The sequence below is a fragment of the Equus asinus genome, chromosome 10 (genome assembly GCF_041296235.1).
Source record: "Equus asinus isolate D_3611 breed Donkey chromosome 10, EquAss-T2T_v2, whole genome shotgun sequence".
Taxonomy (NCBI): Eukaryota; Metazoa; Chordata; class Mammalia; order Perissodactyla; family Equidae; genus Equus; species Equus asinus.
In genome coordinates, this window is record NC_091799.1 from 69,028,527 (window position 1) to 69,046,087 (window position 17,561).

At 41.9% G+C, this 17,561-nt stretch overlaps 1 protein-coding gene across 5 annotated transcripts in view; it reads left to right on the plus strand.

Moving 5' to 3' along the window:
• Positions 1–17,561, plus strand: part of ARL15 (ARF like GTPase 15) — a 401,393-nt gene that overhangs the window by 29,169 nt on the left and 354,663 nt on the right. The gene's annotated exons all lie outside the window — the stretch shown is intronic.

Sequence of the window (17,561 nt, forward strand, 5' to 3'; positions counted from 1 at the left end):
GTGTTTTGGGATTTTTTTTCACTTGAGTCCGTGTGAGTTGACTCAAGTCCTCTGAGCCCATTTCTTAATTCAGAAATATGGGGTTTTATCTAGGTAGATGACCGTTAAAGGACTTTTCTAATCTTAAGATTCAGCGACAAAGTGTCTTGACTTTTTTCCCTTTGAAGGCGTAAGGAGGGGGTTCTGAGAGAGTGGACAGGAAATTGACGTTTATTTATTTTTTTGCTGAGGAAGATTGCCCTGAGCTAATATCCGTTGCCAATCCTCCTCTTTTGTTGCTTGAGGAAGATTAGCCCTGAGCTAACGTCTGTGCCCATCCTCCTCCTCTATATTTTTGTATGTGGAACACCTCCACAGTGTGGCTGATGAGTGGAATAGGTCTGTGCCTGGGATCCAAACTCGAGAATCTGGGCTGCTGAAGTGGAGCGTGAGGAACTTTAATCCCTTGGCCACTGGGCCTGGCCCCAGTGATGTTTATTTTTGAAGACCAAATAAAAAGACTTAAAGTGATTTTCTCATCCACCTTGCACAGAAGAATATGTATATGTGTGCACAGAAAGTTTAAGGAAGTTGTTTAAAACGAATGAAGCAGGAATTCTGAGTAAATGCTGTGACCACAGATTGTAAGTCCCTTGGGGTCAGGGAGTCCAGTTTGTGTCTGTCTCTGCGTCCTCCCTGATGCCTGCATGACACCTGGTGCATGGTCAGTGCTCAGTAGCTGTACATTCAATTACGTTAAATTAAATTGAGCACACTTTTCAGTTTTGCTTTAGTTTGAATTTAAGAAGAAACAGATTTTCCTTATTCTTTCCATTGCTTTTGTTTTTGCTGCTTATCTCGGCTGAGTATCTTTTTATGTATTTTATATATTCATTCCAGATGCTGTATTTTGTATATAAAGTTTGCAATCTCAAAGCAAAATTGGGTCATACTTGTCCCCAGTTAGATAAATGAGTTACTTGGGAGCTAGACATGTTTTTTGTTATTTTCTGTGAGTTACTTTGTAAGTATGTTTTTTTGGGTCCTCTGAGAAGCAGATGCCAAGTTGGGATTAGGCGTGCAAGAGATGAATTAGGGAAATGTCTGTGGAGGCTACAGGGGGAAGGAACAGGGGAGGGTGTAGAGAGCCTTCAGACCATGCTGCAGGTCTGACCTCTGTGAAAGGAGAGCAGGAAGGAAGGGGGATTGGGGAGGAAGAGCGGTAGACTGCAGTAAGATTCTGAGAAAGTCTTGTCTGGGCTGGCGGGGTCTCCTTGAACAAAGCTGTCTGTCTGAGGAGGCCCATGATAGGCAGGAAAGGCCTGACTCCAGGCCCTCTGTGGGCCCAGGCACTGGCCAGCAGCAGCCCAGCAGACACACAACCTCGGCCTGAATGCCACGCTGGACCTGAAGTTGTGGCAGCTGGAGGCTGTCAGTCAGCCAGCTGTGCTTCTGTAGACGGACCAGGAGATCTGAGCGTGGCTGCCACGGGGCAACACAATGGGGTGTTTGCAACTAGAACCTGAGAATGCTGGGACTGTTGACTGGAATTGTGTTTATTCATCCTTGAATACCTCGCACTAAGCCTGGGCTAGGGCCCGTGCAAGTGTTCAGTCTCAGTGCTGATTTAATGAAGAAGCTCTGGCTGTTGGCTAATTCTAAGGCAGATAAGAATTGTCCCTAAAAGGAGATGGAGAATGGGGCCTTTGGGAGATAATTAGGTTTAGATATAGTCATGAGGGTGGGGTCCTCGTGATGGTATTAGCTCTTAGAAGAGACATCAGAGAGCTTGCTCTCTTTGGCTCGCTGCTGGCTCGCTTGCTCGCTCTCTCTGTCTCTCTCTCTCTCTCTCTCTGTCTCTGTCTCTCTCTCTCTCCCTGTCTCTCTCTCTCTCTCTGTGTTGTGAGGACACATCAATAAGGCGGCCTTCTATAAGCCAAGAGAAGAGCTCTTACCAGAACCCACCCATGCTGACCCCCTCATCTCAGACTTCCAGCATCCAGAACTGCGAGAAATTTTTTTTTTTTTTTGAGGAAGATTAGCCCTGAGTTAACATCCGCTGCCAATCCTCCTCTTTTTGCTGAGGAAGACTGGCCCTGAGCTAACATCCATGCCCACCTTCCTCTACTTTGTATGTGGGACGCCTACCACAGCATGGTTTGATAAGCAGTGCCATGTCCGCACCCGGGATCAGAACCAGCAAACCCCGGGCTGCTGAAGCAGAACGTGCACATTTAACCCCAGTGCCACGGGGCTGGTCCTGAGAAATTTCTGTTTTTAAGCCACCCGTTCTATGGTGTTTTGTTGTGGCAACCAAGCAGACTACAACAGGGAGGGGAAAAAAAATCTTGTGGATTGTAAATAAAGAACATAATCTCTTGTTAGCAGTTGTTTGAAAAAAAGTGCTAGTTCTAAGTAAAACAAAAAGTAGAGGAGGAAATTAAAAGGGTTATGGGTGAGTTTGTGGGATGAGAAAATAGTGTTAAGTGGTTGACCTGACTGTTATTTCTATGTGCTTCTAACATTACTACCAAATAGCAGCTCTTAAGCACTTAAAAAATAAGAGAAAAGCCATAGCTTTTACATGTTAGGAATCCATAATCTGAAATGAGCAAGACCGAATGGAATATATACAGGACAGGGCACATTGAAAACTTCCAGGCTGTAAAAGTAAATGCTCTGTATACAGGTGAATGCATCCTGAACCGTAAGCATTAAAAAGTTTAATGAAAATCATTACTCAGGGACAACAGAGGATATGCTATGCATGCCGTCCAATGTTTAGAGAGAGTATGCTTATTTAGAGTGCCTTTGCTGAGGAAGCTGAAGAAAATAAATCCTACCTCTGTTTTCTAGGCAGGAAGCTTAAGGTGTAGGTAGAGAAACTTACACGTTATCAGTGGTGGAGTTGTCTTGGCTACCAAACCCGAGAACAGACTGAAACAGAGTGGAGCAGAAAACAGTTTTTAGAACCAAGTGTCTGCCCTGAGGAGGTAACTCTTTCCTGGGCGGTGTGGTTCAGGAGATGCCGTGTTCTTTCCAATGCGCATCGTGTTCTGTTACAAAGAAGTAATTTAGTTTTTGAAACAAAAGGAGTCCTGTTATGTGGATCTAGACTATTTTGGGTATTAAACAACATTCATTTGGTTCTGGTGAGGAGAAAGGAGGGGAAGTAAGTTCCGGCCAAGAGTTTACATTGCAATTGTGGGTCTATGATTTTATGAAATCCTGGCAGTGGAAGCAGGCCCTACTTGAGAATGTGATCTTGAAATGAACCTTCCACTGTCAGGTGTGGAAGAACTCGGGGTTAGAGGGCGCCCTAAGGCACAGCTCAGGACTTCCCTTTGAAACCTCAGGGTGAGTGCCCTCAAGGGGACCTGCAGTGGCCCCCAGACTTCTCTGAGTTGGAAACTGTAACTGTCACGGAGCCAGAAGCACTGTGGTGGTGGCTGGAAGCAGGATGAGATTGATTGGAGTGGCAATTTGAGCATCTGTAGGGACCTTCCTGTTGGATTGTGATGCACTTTGATCAAAACTGAAAGCTGGGAGACTCCGATGCATGAAGCCGGGGCAGTTCATGTTGCCCCCTCTAGTATGGCGCTGTTTAAGGCACACGGACCGCATGGGCTGATTGCTGCCCTTTGGAACTTAATACCTGCATGAACTAAATTTAACTGAGTGATGAATGAGATTTGAACTAAATGATATCAGTAAAATAATATGCATGGTTAACAATTTTGGTTAGTAATAAGACTTGAAAATCTCTTTGAATTCTTTTGCCTTTGCAGAAAGTATCAAATGCTATTTCACCAGCAGAGAAAACATTCGTCCTTTAGAATAATAAAAGTTTATAAAAATGGATCCAGATCCAGCCTGAGATAAAGATTCACTCAGTAGCAGGTAGTGATTTTGCTTTTATTTACTATGACATTGGCTTGACCTGTCCCATTTCTCATATTTCACTTCTGTGACTTTTTTTTTGAGGAGGGAATGGGGAGAACTGCCTTTGCTATGAGAATGAAATGGCAAAACAATTGTATATTATTATGAATACTATTAATAATATTGTATATTATTAAATCTGCTTATTTTAGTCTAGCTCTTTAGGTCTGGACGAATCCTGCCCTCACCTTCAGTTGACTTTTTACAATCTAGCACTACATGTAAGGGCACTATATTAGTTTCCTATTGCTTCTGAAATAAGTAACCACACATTTAGTGACTTAAAACAACAGAAATTTATTCTCTTTGTTCTCGAGGTCAGAAGTCTGAGGTGAGGTTCACTGGACTGAAATAAAGGCGTTGGCAGGGCTGTGTTCTTTCTGAAGGCTCTTGAGGAGAAGCTGTCCCTTGCCTTTGGGCTTCTAGTGGCTGCCTGTATCCCTGGGCTCATGACCCCCTTCCAGCATGGCATCACACCAACTTCTGCCGCAGTTGTCACGTGTCTTTCCATTGTCACATCTCTTTCTCTAACACATCTGACACTCCAATCTCCCTCTTCTATGAGGACCCTTGTGATTACATCAGGCCTATCTGGATAATCCAGGCTACTCTCCCCGCCTCAAGAGCCTTAATTTAATCACACCTCCAAACCCTCGTTTTGCCATTAAAGTAGCATATTCACAGGTTTCGGGGATTAGGACATGAACATCTCGTGGAGAAGGGAAGGGCAGCTGTCTTCTGCCTACCACAGGCACCAAAGATGAAGGTACAGAGGGCTCAGTACAATCTGTCATCATTCCTGGAGGGAAAAAAAATCAAATTAGGGAAGTCCTGATGCAGGGTTAAGGATGTTGTCGTCATGTATAACACTAAGGTTAAATATTGTCAGATAGACTGGAAGTCCTGAACATGGTCTCTGCCAACACTGCCTCTAGCAACAAATTAAAGAACAGGTTTACTGCATGACCACGTGGAGAGGACTGGGGTTGACGGTACCTGTTTGTTATTCTGCTCCTTGAAGACTCCAGCTTCAATATTTTTTGTAAACTATGGGAGATGCTAGATGTCTGCAGTCCTGATAAAGAAATGAAAAGCTCCAAGAAAAAGTGAGGCACACCTTAATTGAAAAAATTCAGCCTATTGTAGACTTTAATGGAGTAGAAGTCAAGATGTTTTAATAAAGATCAAAATAACAGTGGCTTAAACAGAATAAGTTTCTATCTTATATAAAAATCTGTGCTGGTAGTCAGTTTGGAATCCAGCCGTTTGCTTCATGAGTCCTTTAGGGCCTCGGGCTCCTTCTAGCTTGTTCTTCATTATCTAGGTTATTCTGCTCATGTGCAGGCTGAAGACGGCTTACACTCCCACATCACCATTAGTCCAGGGGAGAGGAAGTGGTGGCCAAGCAGTTCCCTTTTATGGGCATGACCCGGAAGTTGCACACATCACTTCCCCTCACCTCCCAATTGCCAGAACTCGTGTCACATGACTACATCACCACAAGGGGGGTTTGGAGATGGGGACTCTAGTAAGGAGCTAAGACTCTGGGGGTTCTGTTCCTAGAGGGGAGAGGAGAATGGACACTGAGGGACAATTCTCTGTCACAAGGAAACGAGCTAAGGTGCATTGGTCTGCACTTCAGCCATCAGACTGTGCAGTACACCTTGAGGAAAGGGTATACAACACAGTATTCTCTGTAGTTATGGTCAGTGCACACATCGAATGAGCACGCAGTATGACAGCAAGAGTGACTCTGTGTTTGTGACACATCCAGCTCATGGTTGGGTTAATAATTGAGACTTTATGGGCCACGATCAAATCTGGTGTTTTATTTGTGAATATCACGTAGGTGTTTTTGTCCACAGACACATGGCACACACATGGTTAGTATTGTTCCTGACACTTTTATTTTGGAGGGTATATGTTGGGGGTTCAATGCATTATAATCTAGGAAGTGAGAGTTTGTGATTGCTTTCTTTCCTTAATAAACAAAATAATGTTCTCAAGTAGAGTAAGAATATCTGGCTGTTCTTGCTAACTTTCCTGGCAGGAGTCTTTAAAGTTTTAGGTTTAACGAACCTGTTGAGAGACACAAATATGCATCCTAATATCTATTTATCTGGAAAAAGAGTTACACCGTGAAATGTGTGAGATTGACAAGACTGCCTTATTTTTTTGTTCATCTTTTGAAATTGGAGTCCAGGTAAGAACAAGATAAAAATCTGTTTGGTTTAGGTGGTTTATTCTAGGGAATGCAGAATGTATCCTTTTCTCTGGAGATCAGGCCTGGTTTGTTGCTGATCTTTGTGACTCTAGCACAGAGCGCTAGTCGAGTGGCCCTTCGCCTGGAGTCTGACCCAGACTGAACCCACTCTCTTTCCACCCCTAAACCTACTCATGGCCTGTGCTTCCTTTCTCGGTGGCTGGCACAACAGCCCATCCAGCTGCCACCCCAGGAACTGGACTCAATCCTCAGCCCTCCCTGCCTCCTCATCTTATTAGTCCTCAGGTTGGGACCTTGCCCATCCTAGTCACCTCTCCTCTCTGCCGCTATTACCTGGTTCTAGCGCCACTATTTCTGGCCTAGAAAACCCTAACAGCTTCCTTCTATCTGGTCTTTCCTTTCCAGTCTTGCCCCCTCTCAGTCCTTTTCTCCATTCTGCGATGAGCATAGTCTGTGAACTGCAGATCTGCTTATGCTGAAAACTTCTTAGTCGTCTGCCATTGCTCTTCAGTTAAAGTTAGAGCCCAGAATCCTTAACATAGTTTGGAAGGCACCCTGCATGAGCTGGCCCTGCTTCTCTATGTCACCTTCTCTCTCTACCTCCTCTTCCACTTCTACTAGTATACATTCCGGGCATACTTGTCTATTTTCAGCTCCCAGTCTATTCTCTTCTTTACTTCCAGCACTGTCTATGTGCTATTTGCTCATCCTGGAATGAGCAGCTGTTATTTCTTCTGGGAAACCCTCCATGCCTTCAGCCTGGGGTAAATGCTCTTCCTGGGTGTTCCTTTTCTTTGCACTCTAGAGCTTTCACGAGCCAAAGTGCTTGTATCCCACTGTCTTAGAATGGTCTGTTGATTTTGCTCTAACTGTAAGCTCAGCGAGGGCAGTGACCATGTCATTATGTCATTCTGTTTCTCTGTCTGACCCGCCCCCCCCGGCCCAGCATCTGATGGCTCTACCATCATCATCATCACTACTGACATTTACTGAGCACTTACCAAGTGTGCTAAGGCCTTTATAGATGAATTCATTTAACTCTGCAATCTTGCAAAGAAGGTACTATAATCATCCTCATTTTATAGAGAGGAAACTGGGGTTAAATGTCCTTTCCACATGGTAGACACAGGATTTGGAGCTAGAATTTGAATTGATCTATGCCGTGTTCTAAACCCTTAGCCACCACGTTTACTACCTTCCAGACAGTAGGTGTTCCATATGAATTTGTTTAATCTAGAATAGTTTCTCAACTTTTGTCTTTTATTCAGTACGTTTTTGAAAATGCCAGGCTAGTTATTTTGAATGTCTTTCAGTTTAGATCGTGTAATTGTTTCTTCATGGTTAGATACATGTTAAACATTTTTGGCAGGAATCTTACATAGACGACATTGTGTCCTCAGTGCATCTCATCAGGGGGACATGATGCCAATTTATGTCATCATTGGTAATCGATTTCTTTTTTAAGTTCATGATTAACCTAAATCTGAACCTGGTGTTTTCTGGCTTTACCCCAAATTCACAGACTGTATCTTATTTAGAGACTGTTGTATCCCTTATGCATGTACTACCTAATCTGTGTTTTTTCATTTGACCTTTGTAGAATATTTTGAGGTCAGGTGAGGGACTATCTAAGTTCATTATGGCTTGCTGAAGTTTTGGAATGTTTTTAGACCTGGAATATTTTGATCTAGATGGAGGGTTAGAGAGTGCTTTCCCACATTTGGATTACAGTGTTAATAAACAATACATTCTATCCCAGGTACTTCTTTCGGTTAGGCTATTGCACGATTGAAGGCAGAGTTGAGAGTTCAGCTCTCATGGGTGTGTTCTGTTTCACGAGAGGTGGCACTCCTTACTCTGCAGCTGCCTTCACTTTCAAGGCTTAATGATATGAAATAGTAGCTATAACTGCAAGTATATTACCTCTAGTGGAGAAGAGATTCTCATTATATATTCTCTAGTAACTAAACTTTATATATGAAATAGAACATTTCTCATTTCCTGACTGTAGATATCCTAATTTTTAAAATAAGGCAAAACAAAAAGAGACGCAGTCGGAAATTGACTAGTTCCATGAGCATCATTCTTTGCAAGGGGCCTTTGTGAAATGTCTTTTGATAATTTATCAGAGTTGTAGCTGTGTGGTTGGGTGGAGAGGCTCTTTTCTTGATAAGAAACATTGAGTCATTTAATTTAGGAACTTAAAATATTTTTAATTTTCCAATTTAAATGATATAGTGGCCCTTAACAAGTGTATATCTAGTTGATGGAAATTTCCACCTAGGAAATGTGCATTCTTTTGTTTAAGATTGGCACCTGAGCTAACATCTGTTATCAATCTTTTTTTTTCTTTTCTTCTTCTTCCCAAAGCCCCCCAGTACACAGTTGTATATTCTAGTTGTAGGTCCTTCTGGTTGTGCCATGTGGGACATGGCCTCAGCATGGCCTGACGAGCAGTGCCATGTCTGTGCCCAGGATCTGAACCAGTGAAACCCCAGGCAGCCGAAGCAGAGCGTGCAAACTTAACCACTTCGCCACAGGGCCAGCCCCTGCTTTTCTCTTGATAGAGAGAGAAACTTGTTTTTGTTAATTACTAAAGATTATTCTAGAATTCAGTCACCATCCAGGGTATGGTTTACTCACACCCATAGCTTGGGAACAAAATTGCATTTTAGAGTTTAAGCAGAGCCAATAGATGAATATTATGTGTATAGAGGAGAACATAATTGATGCTGGTGATGATTTGGTCTTGCTTTGTAGAACTCAAATTTATTTTAACACCGACTTAAAATATTACACAAAGTGCATCTGAATGAGAGAGTTTATGCTTATCACATACTGGAGAATCTGTGTCTTCTGTGTTCCTTGGGGTTTAGCTAGGGTTCTGGCATGCAGTAGGCGCTCACTAACTGTTCTTTGACTAAGTGGGTGTACAGCTCTTCAGGGTGGGGAGAGCAGAATGCCTCGCACAGGCTCCGGGAGGCTCGGGCAGCTCTGGCTGCAGCACCCAGCACACACCCCACAGATTGTGCTCTCCTACTTGGAAGGTCCGTGAAGGCAGGGAGTTCTGCTTGTTTGTTCCCTGCTGTCTCGCCAGTACCTAGATAAGTGTCTGGCATGTTACAAATGCTCAGTAAATATTTGTGGAATGAATGACTGAATGAACAGAACTCCAATCAGAGTGTTGAAATTTGTGTATACATGCCCCTGGAATACACAATGTCATTCCAAGAGGTATGTAGACACTGATATGATCATAAGGAAATCAATGTCCATCTGTATAGATTTTCTTTTATTACCTCCCCTTTCACAACTACCCTCCTTCCAGTTAGGAGAGAAAGTCACTGCTCTCCCTTCTGAATCTTATCATGATGCATTGGCCTTGAGTATAAAAACCTCCAGGGCACAAAACAAAGAGAAAATTCAAAATATGGTGTTGGTATTGTGAAAGTGAGTGACTCTAATATGACCAGATAAATCATTTTCAGTTTTTTGTTTTCAACAAAATTGAAGGAAAATATACTCAAGTTGTCAGCTGATCATTAAAAATAATACTAAGTCATGATACAATGTTTGTTATATAATTAGAAGGAAATTGAAAGAATTGAGTGATACTGCTGCGGCAAAACCTCTAATCCCATCTACTTATTTATAAGAACAAGTTGCTCAAGGCTTATATCTATGTATAAAAAATATGAAAACTAGAAATAGAATTGATACTAAATCATCTCTCTCATTCTAGTGATGAGTAGTAATTCTGTTACAAAAATATAGCCCATCCATTTCTTTGGGAGATTTTCCAAAAGCTTTACTTTTTATATTACAGTGTATTTATCAACCTTTATTGCATATTTGTTTTGAGAAATTTGGACCAATAGTAATTTTATAAACTCAATCCATGGGAAATGTGTTTTAATATTTAAAATGTGTGGTCACAGGAAATTTATACACAGTTCATTGTAGGAAAGCATGATAGAGTGATCAGTGAAAGATTTTCAAGCATAAAAGTATATTAAGATTAAAATTCTGTTGGGGATATGGACAAGATATGTAAATTCAAGAAGAAAAAGGATAAAAACAAAATGGTGTGAGACTGAAGAGGAGCTTGTTTTTTTTTTTTTTAAAAGAGTAATGTTTTTCAAATCTCTGATATTTAGAAAACTTTTTATCCATGTAAGAAATTAACAGTTTTATTTATAAATGTGGATATTTATGACATGTTGGCGTTTAAACATGACTTGAAAGTTAATGACCAGGAGAAATGAGTGGATGATGATGCCTTTACCAGAGATAAGCAATGATGCACAGAAAGAATAGTTTAGGGAGCAAAGAAGACGACCTTGGCTTTAGATGTGTGAGTTGGAGGTGCCATGTTGGAAATACATTCGTAGAACCTGAAGGCAGTGTTAGAATTGGAGGTTTGTAAAGGTTCAGGGCTCCCTCTGGTTTTCTGTGCTATCCCGGTTGCTCAGAACACTGCATGACCTGAAGTAAGTATTCAGTAATTATTTGTCGGATGGATGGCAGGATGGATGGATGGAGGTAATTTTGAAAGTCTTCCAAATAGAGAGGATTGCTATTTTACCCCTTGGCCCCACTGTTCATTAGGTGCCTTCCTCCAGTTTCCTGTTTTCTTTCTCCATGGAGCCACAGGGTTATGGACAACGGGCTAAGAAGCACACATACATGCGTCTTCCTTATTATTTCACACTCCATGACTCCAGGACTTAAATACTCCCTTTTCCCTTCAGTCCTTATCTTTTAAAATTCTGATTCCTTCCTTCTGTCTGTGCTATGGGGGTAGAAAAATCTTTAAACAAAATTGGCTTCATTGTATTTTAATCTCTCTAGCTTTATTTGTTAACAGTGACAATGATAGGTTAACTGGGGCATTTGAACTCCCATTCTTCAGCGTTATCTGCTACAGGTTCAAAATGCAAGTTATTAATTATAGTTGGGTTATCACACAACCACTAATAATATTAGAGTTCCTTGTCTTGCAATTTTATTTTTTACAAATGCATAATTCACTTCAGCCTATGGTTAATTAAAAAAAAAAAACTCAGTGCTATGCTATTGGCCCTATAATCTCTGCCTTAAAATTTTCCTGACAATTGTAGGCAGCAATGTGGAAAATTTGCTATATTGTTATCCTGCTTTCCCACCCCATCCACATGAATTCAACCTGGATGAGAAGATAAGCCCGAATTTTTGCCCAGTGACTCCCTTTATGTTCATTATGTTCCCAAATGCTACTTTTTGTTGCTGGTGCCTGGCAAAAGGAATTCAAGTGCCTATTCATTTCATGGAATTTCATCATTAATTTCCTGTCTAAACTTTTCATTTGAAAGGAACACAGACTGATTTTTGTGTATGTGTGTTCATGGAAAAAGTAAGCTAATGTAGGAATTAGATCAAACTTTTAACAGATTTGGAACTGGGAAATCGTTCATTTTAATGAGATCACATGAAGCGTACAAGAATAGGGTCTCAGCTCTGCTTGGCAGGAAGGAAAGACCAGTGTATTTTACCATTTTATTTATTAGGGATAGGAGAAAATTATTGTTTGCTGCCATGGGAAGAAAGAACGCAACCCAGCTAACTCTAGACATAAGATATGAAATAGGAATATAGTTATTAACGAAGGGATGAAAATAGATAACTGGAGTTTGATCATTTTCTCAGGGGAGAGGTGGTGTTTTAGTACTAGGTCCTCTGAGAGTCTAAAAATCAGCCCCACAAAGGCAGGCAGATTTGTGGATTACAAAGGTCGGTTCTGATTCAGGTCCTGCTGTTTATGATGTTGGCAAAATATTTGATAATCTGGACCGTTTTCTCTTCTGAAAATGATGAGTTTGAATGAAATTCTCGCTAACATCACCCCCCACTTCTGCTGCTCAGAGCCCAGCCTTGGTGGTGAATCTTTTTTTTTTTTTTAAAGATTTTATTTTTTCCTTTTTCTCCCCAGAGCCCCCCGGTACATGGTTGTATGTTCTTCGTTGTGGGTCCTTCTAGCTGTGGCATGTGGGACGCTGCCTCAGCGTGGCCTGACGAGCAGTGCCATGTCCGCTCCCAGGATTCAAACCAACGAAACACTGGGCCGCCTGCAGTGGAGCGCGCGAACTTAACCACTGAGCCACGGGGCCAGCCCCTGTGGTGAATCTTTTTGTTGGCTCATCCTGCTGAGGCCTGTCCAGAGAAGCCTGGAGTTTCTTCATTCTCTAGTCCTCATTCCAAGTTCTGAGCTTGGGTGGTTTCAGGGGGTTGGTGGTATCATTAATTGGTGACTCTGATTGGGACTAGAGTGAAAAGTGATGATTGTATGACTTTGGGCACATTTCGTCACCTCTCCTGATCTTAATAACCTCATCTGTAAAGCAAGGGGTTGGACTGTGGCATCTGGAAGTCTCCACTAGCTCTATGATTTTATGTCCTGAAGGATGTCCTGAGTCATTGTCAGAGCCTCAGTTTGTTAACAACCTGAGTTTCATCCTATGAGATAGGAAGAAATATGCTGTGCATTTTATAAAGAATTTTCTCAAATAACGGTTGAAATCAGAGGATTTTTATTTCTTTAAGTAGTAAATCAGCTTAACCAGCCTTATGTTCTCTTGGCATTTGTGTCTGCTTTGAGCATCGTGGTCTTTGAGTTGAGTTAATATGAGTGGGACTTCTACGACTTGTTTGACCCTTTAGTTAGTTCCTGGGGTACCAAAGGTGAGAGATCAGACTCAGAAACAACGGACAGTACCTTTAGGCATCTTTAAGAAAAATAATTGGGAGTTCTAGAATTCACTGTAGTGACTCTGTAATGTCACAGAAATAGGAGGTGGTGGTTGGTATCTGTGTAGTTGTTAGGAACAATGAAGCACCAGATAAGGATGGTACCATGGGAATTGGGGTTAAGGAACCACACTTGCATCCCACTGACCCTGGCTGCTCTTCCCTTTCTTCTTGTGCGGAGAAATTGTGGTTTGTATTCTAACTGAGAGCAGCTGTGGGTAGGAGTGGGACGAGGGTAGGAAGAAGAGTGCAGAGGCCAGGATGCACGTTCCGAAATGATGACACTAAGATGCCCGCACTGTGTATTTCACATTAGGGCGGCTGAGGGAACATGTTAGTCCTTTTCTCCACTACAGGCATTGAGTAAAGGTTTGTGTCACACTTGAAAGCTAACAAATTAGGTTCGTTTGGGGAAATGATTTCAGATTGCCGAATGACTTCTAGCACTCCTCACATTTTTGTGTGTCTGTATTAACTGAGTCAGTTGTACTAGTAAAAGGGTGGAAATTCTAAGGGTATTCTGGATAGATATCCTTTTCTGTGATTTTTGGTTAATGTTCAGTATTGGCATTATAATCAAGTTGCTGGCCAGCAGTAAGAAAGCTTTTTGCTAACTAAAAACAATGTTGTAATTATGTTATGATGTTATAAGAACATATTATGATGTTATATACTACTGATTAGCCTGTTTGTCAGAGAGCAGATTACTTGGTCATTCTATTACATTTGTATTTTCTCTGAGATACAGAAGATTTATGGTAGTCATTTACCTCCCCTGCAGTGTAACAATCTATAAGAGACAGTTGATTTTTTTTTTCTTTTGGTGAGGAAGATTGGCCCTGAGCTAACACTGTTGCCAATCTGCCTCTTTTTGCTTGAGGAGGATTGTTGGTGAGCTAACACCTGTGCCAGTCTTCCTCATTTTTTGTGTGTGGGATGCCACCACAGTGTGACTTGATGAGTGGTGTCTAGGTCTGTGCCTGGGATCTGAACCCCTGAACCCTGGGCCACTGAAGCATGCAAACTTAACCACTACACCACTGGGCTAGTCCCGAGATACAGTTGATTTTTGAATGTCTGGCTATAGATCTCTTATCCATGAAAACCTGTTAAAATCCTGGGCTGATTTCTTTCTCCCACTCACTTATAATCTGTGTTTCTTTCCCTTGCAATCCACTTCAGAGATTTTCAAGTAGTTTCAGTATTGGGGAGGAGATGTGTGGGATAAGTAAATTAACAGAAGTACTGAGTTGCTGCAAAATCACATTCTCAATCCTGGAAAGAAATGATTTGAGGTTATCTATCGTTTTTCGGTTTACTTATACATCTATCCCTCGGGCATAAATAGTCAGGAATTGATAACAGAATTGTTTCATAGCACCCAGCCCCAAGGTTAAGTGTGTGTGGGTGTGTGTGTGTGTTTGTGTTTAGGAGGGGTGAGGGGAGTGGAGTCTCGCCAGTTTAGATAGGTGAGTGCCCCATGGGCCACACTAAGCTGTCTGGTCCTTGTCTAGAGGCCTGATGAGCGCTGGGGTGGCTCTGAGCAATCCCAGATGCACGCTGTTAGGCTCTCTCTGCATGATCATCCAGTCACTTGTGGACCGCTCTGCCCTGAACTCAGAGCTGAGAGCAGAGCTTGGCAGGAGTGAGGGAGTGTCTCCACTGGAAAATGAGGGTTGAAGTAGCTGTCTGGACTGAAGGCAGTCTTGCCGCTCTCCTTTGGGATTGGTCTGTGTGTTCGTGTCTGAAAAGGTGTGTTTGCCCTACAGAGTCCAGGACAACCACCTCTGGAATCATGGCCTTCCCAGTCTACTGCAGTGCCTCCCTCTCCGCCCTCAGCTTGGCCCGAGGGGCTCTGGGTGGGTACCAGGAGCCTGCAGTCCTTATGTTTCTCAGCAGCTCTGGCTTGATCACTGACTCTTAGGGAGAACCTTGGCTTTCCCTCCCTGGCCCTCTCCCTCCACCCCACTTCTCATCTGATGGCTTCCCATTACTCTAGAGGACCTTGAACTGCCTTGGGGACTTTGGCTCGACCAAGTTCAAGTACCCTGGGGAGTTTGTGTGTCCTGGAGCTATTCTAGGGACAGCGTGGGTATTATATTTGGATTTAGTATCAGCTTGTGATCCAGGACCACCTTCTAAGAGAAGGTAGATGCTCTTAGAGCGTAGCTCTTTAAGAATTAGTAATTGTTCTTTTCCCAGCACCCCAATTTTCTCTTTGTCAGCTGCTTCAGATCTTTTGTTTTCCCCCAAAAATGGAGCTAGCTGGAAATAATACATGAGTAAAATAAAATCTTGATGTCCATCTGTGAGTATCCATCAGTCATAGGAGGATGGGTTGATTTCTTAAGTGCCTTAAAGCACGGGCAGCCTGTGGTTCTGACAGTCTGACTGACTGAGCTGGTGTCGACCAACGGTTCCCCTACTTCCACTTAAGTATGTTTTGCAAATACAAGGTGTTATTGTTATGGCAGCAAATAATGTAAGTCAATACTCGGGTGTTTATATACGGCTCTGAAAAGAAACCAACAGGAGAGAAGAAACCGACAATTGTGGTCTGAAAACAAGTACCTATCCCCGGTTTGCCGAGGGCACTTCTTTGTGTGGGCTTCCAAGGGAGGCAGGTGATTACCAACAGGAAACCAGTAGCCTCTTCCCTGACAAGCAACTAGGTTCTTGGGTTATTCTTACCAAAAATGTTTGCATTTGTTTTTAATCTTGAAAGTAACAAGTGATTACGATAAAAATGAATCACACTTACTTGCTTATTATGTTGAACTTGGCTTCACGTGGTCACTGGCCTGACCTTGACTCCATAGCTCCTTAGATTCAAAGCCTGCAAGCATGGTTTAGTTTCCAAGTAGAAATTTCTGATAGAGAGGAATTTGGCCCGGTTTATCTTTCCAGCTTAGGTCACAAGTCCGGGTGTTGGTCTGCATATGGCTGAGTCCCTCTTGGGTGAAGTGTTGCCTCTGGATCAGTCTACTGGGCCTGGGTTTTGGGGTGGGATTGCCTTCGTGGGGAGCCTGGGCAGGATGAGCAATAATTCATTTCTAATATAAACATCTATGATTGTTTCCTTAAAATAAGTTCCTAGGTGTGAAATTGAGTCAAAATGGCCATTTTAAGGTTTCTTTCCTCCCTAGTATGTGTTACTAGTATCCTTTCAGAAACATTATACATTTTATACTTCGCCTAGCTAGCATGAAAGTGACTACCCTCTTGTACACCTCCTTATCTTCGTTGTAGATACTATAATTTAATGAAAAACAGAACAGATTCTTTACCACCTAAGATAAAATAGTATCGTGTTGATTTTATATATCTTTTATTGAAGTAATAGTAAGTGATTTCTAATTTGTGTTTTTTACTACTAGTGAATTGAGTTTTTTCCATATTTGTATAGGGTGATTTATATGTTTTAAACTCTTTACATTCTGCTTTGTTTCTGGCACATTCCTTTTCAGCTTATGTTAAAAGGTAAACTGAGGCATATTAAAAATTTTGAGAGTTTATTTGAGCAAATATCAATTTGATTGGGCAGTGCCAAACCAGAAGTTGTTAGGAGCGCTCTACCAACAGGAGCCTGAGGAAAGACTTGCATAAAAGAAGATGTGGAAGCTAAGTAGGAAAATTATTTAATTGGCTATAGCGTAAGTGGTTGCATTGTTTGGGAAAGGCTAGTTAGCTGTTAGGGTCGATTGACCTTATGTTTTGATTTCTTAACCTTGAGACATTTCAGGCTTAGGTTTTGGTTTGCTTTAAGTAACTACTAAGGCAATGAAGCCACCTCAGTCTAATGGCCTCCTTGTTTAAATTAACACTTCCCTTTCCAGCCATTAAAACAAAAAGTTCAAGAATAAGAAAAATGATGATTTGGGTGAGAGTTTGGGAAATTACCTAAAGTAATTATGTATGTGTCCATGTCAGTAACTAGTCTTTCCTGGAAAAATTCAAGTAGTGAAAACAAGGTTACAAGGTCATGCCCATTATTGGCTCAAGGTCATGGTTTGCTTTTCTCTCCGGACCTTGTCTCTGAACAGCCATGATAGAAATACGTGCAGATCACAACAGGACAGGAGTGAGGATTTTGAAAGGCCAGGAAAGCGCTGTGGAAGACTGAACAGCAACTTAGAGTTGCTAGTGTCCAAAATAAAAAAAAGCACAATGTGCACTAATGCAAAAAGCAACCTGTACTAATATGATTTGCAAATGATAAGTTCCTATTACAATTTATATAAACAATTCTGTGACAGTACTTCGCTCCTGAAACCCCCCACCATTTTGCTCTTTTCCAGACGAGAAAGCAAGGCCATGTAGGCCAAGTCAGTTGTTAAGGACACGTGTGTTGGTTTACATGTCTCCATGTTCAGGACAAACCACTTTGCTAAGTGCCTGCTATGTGCCAAGCACCAGGCTAGGCACTGGGGATCACAAATATTTTGCAAGGACCCTTTATGCAAAACTATCTTGAGGGTCTTTGTGATTTAGAACCATTGTACCCCAAGAAGGAATTCCTTTCCTCTTGTCAAGTTCTTTATGACTTATGTTTTAGGATCAGTCATAAAAGAAAATCCAGACCCCAAACTAGTGCTCTACTTGGTCCTCAAACTCATTTAGTGATGACAGAGCC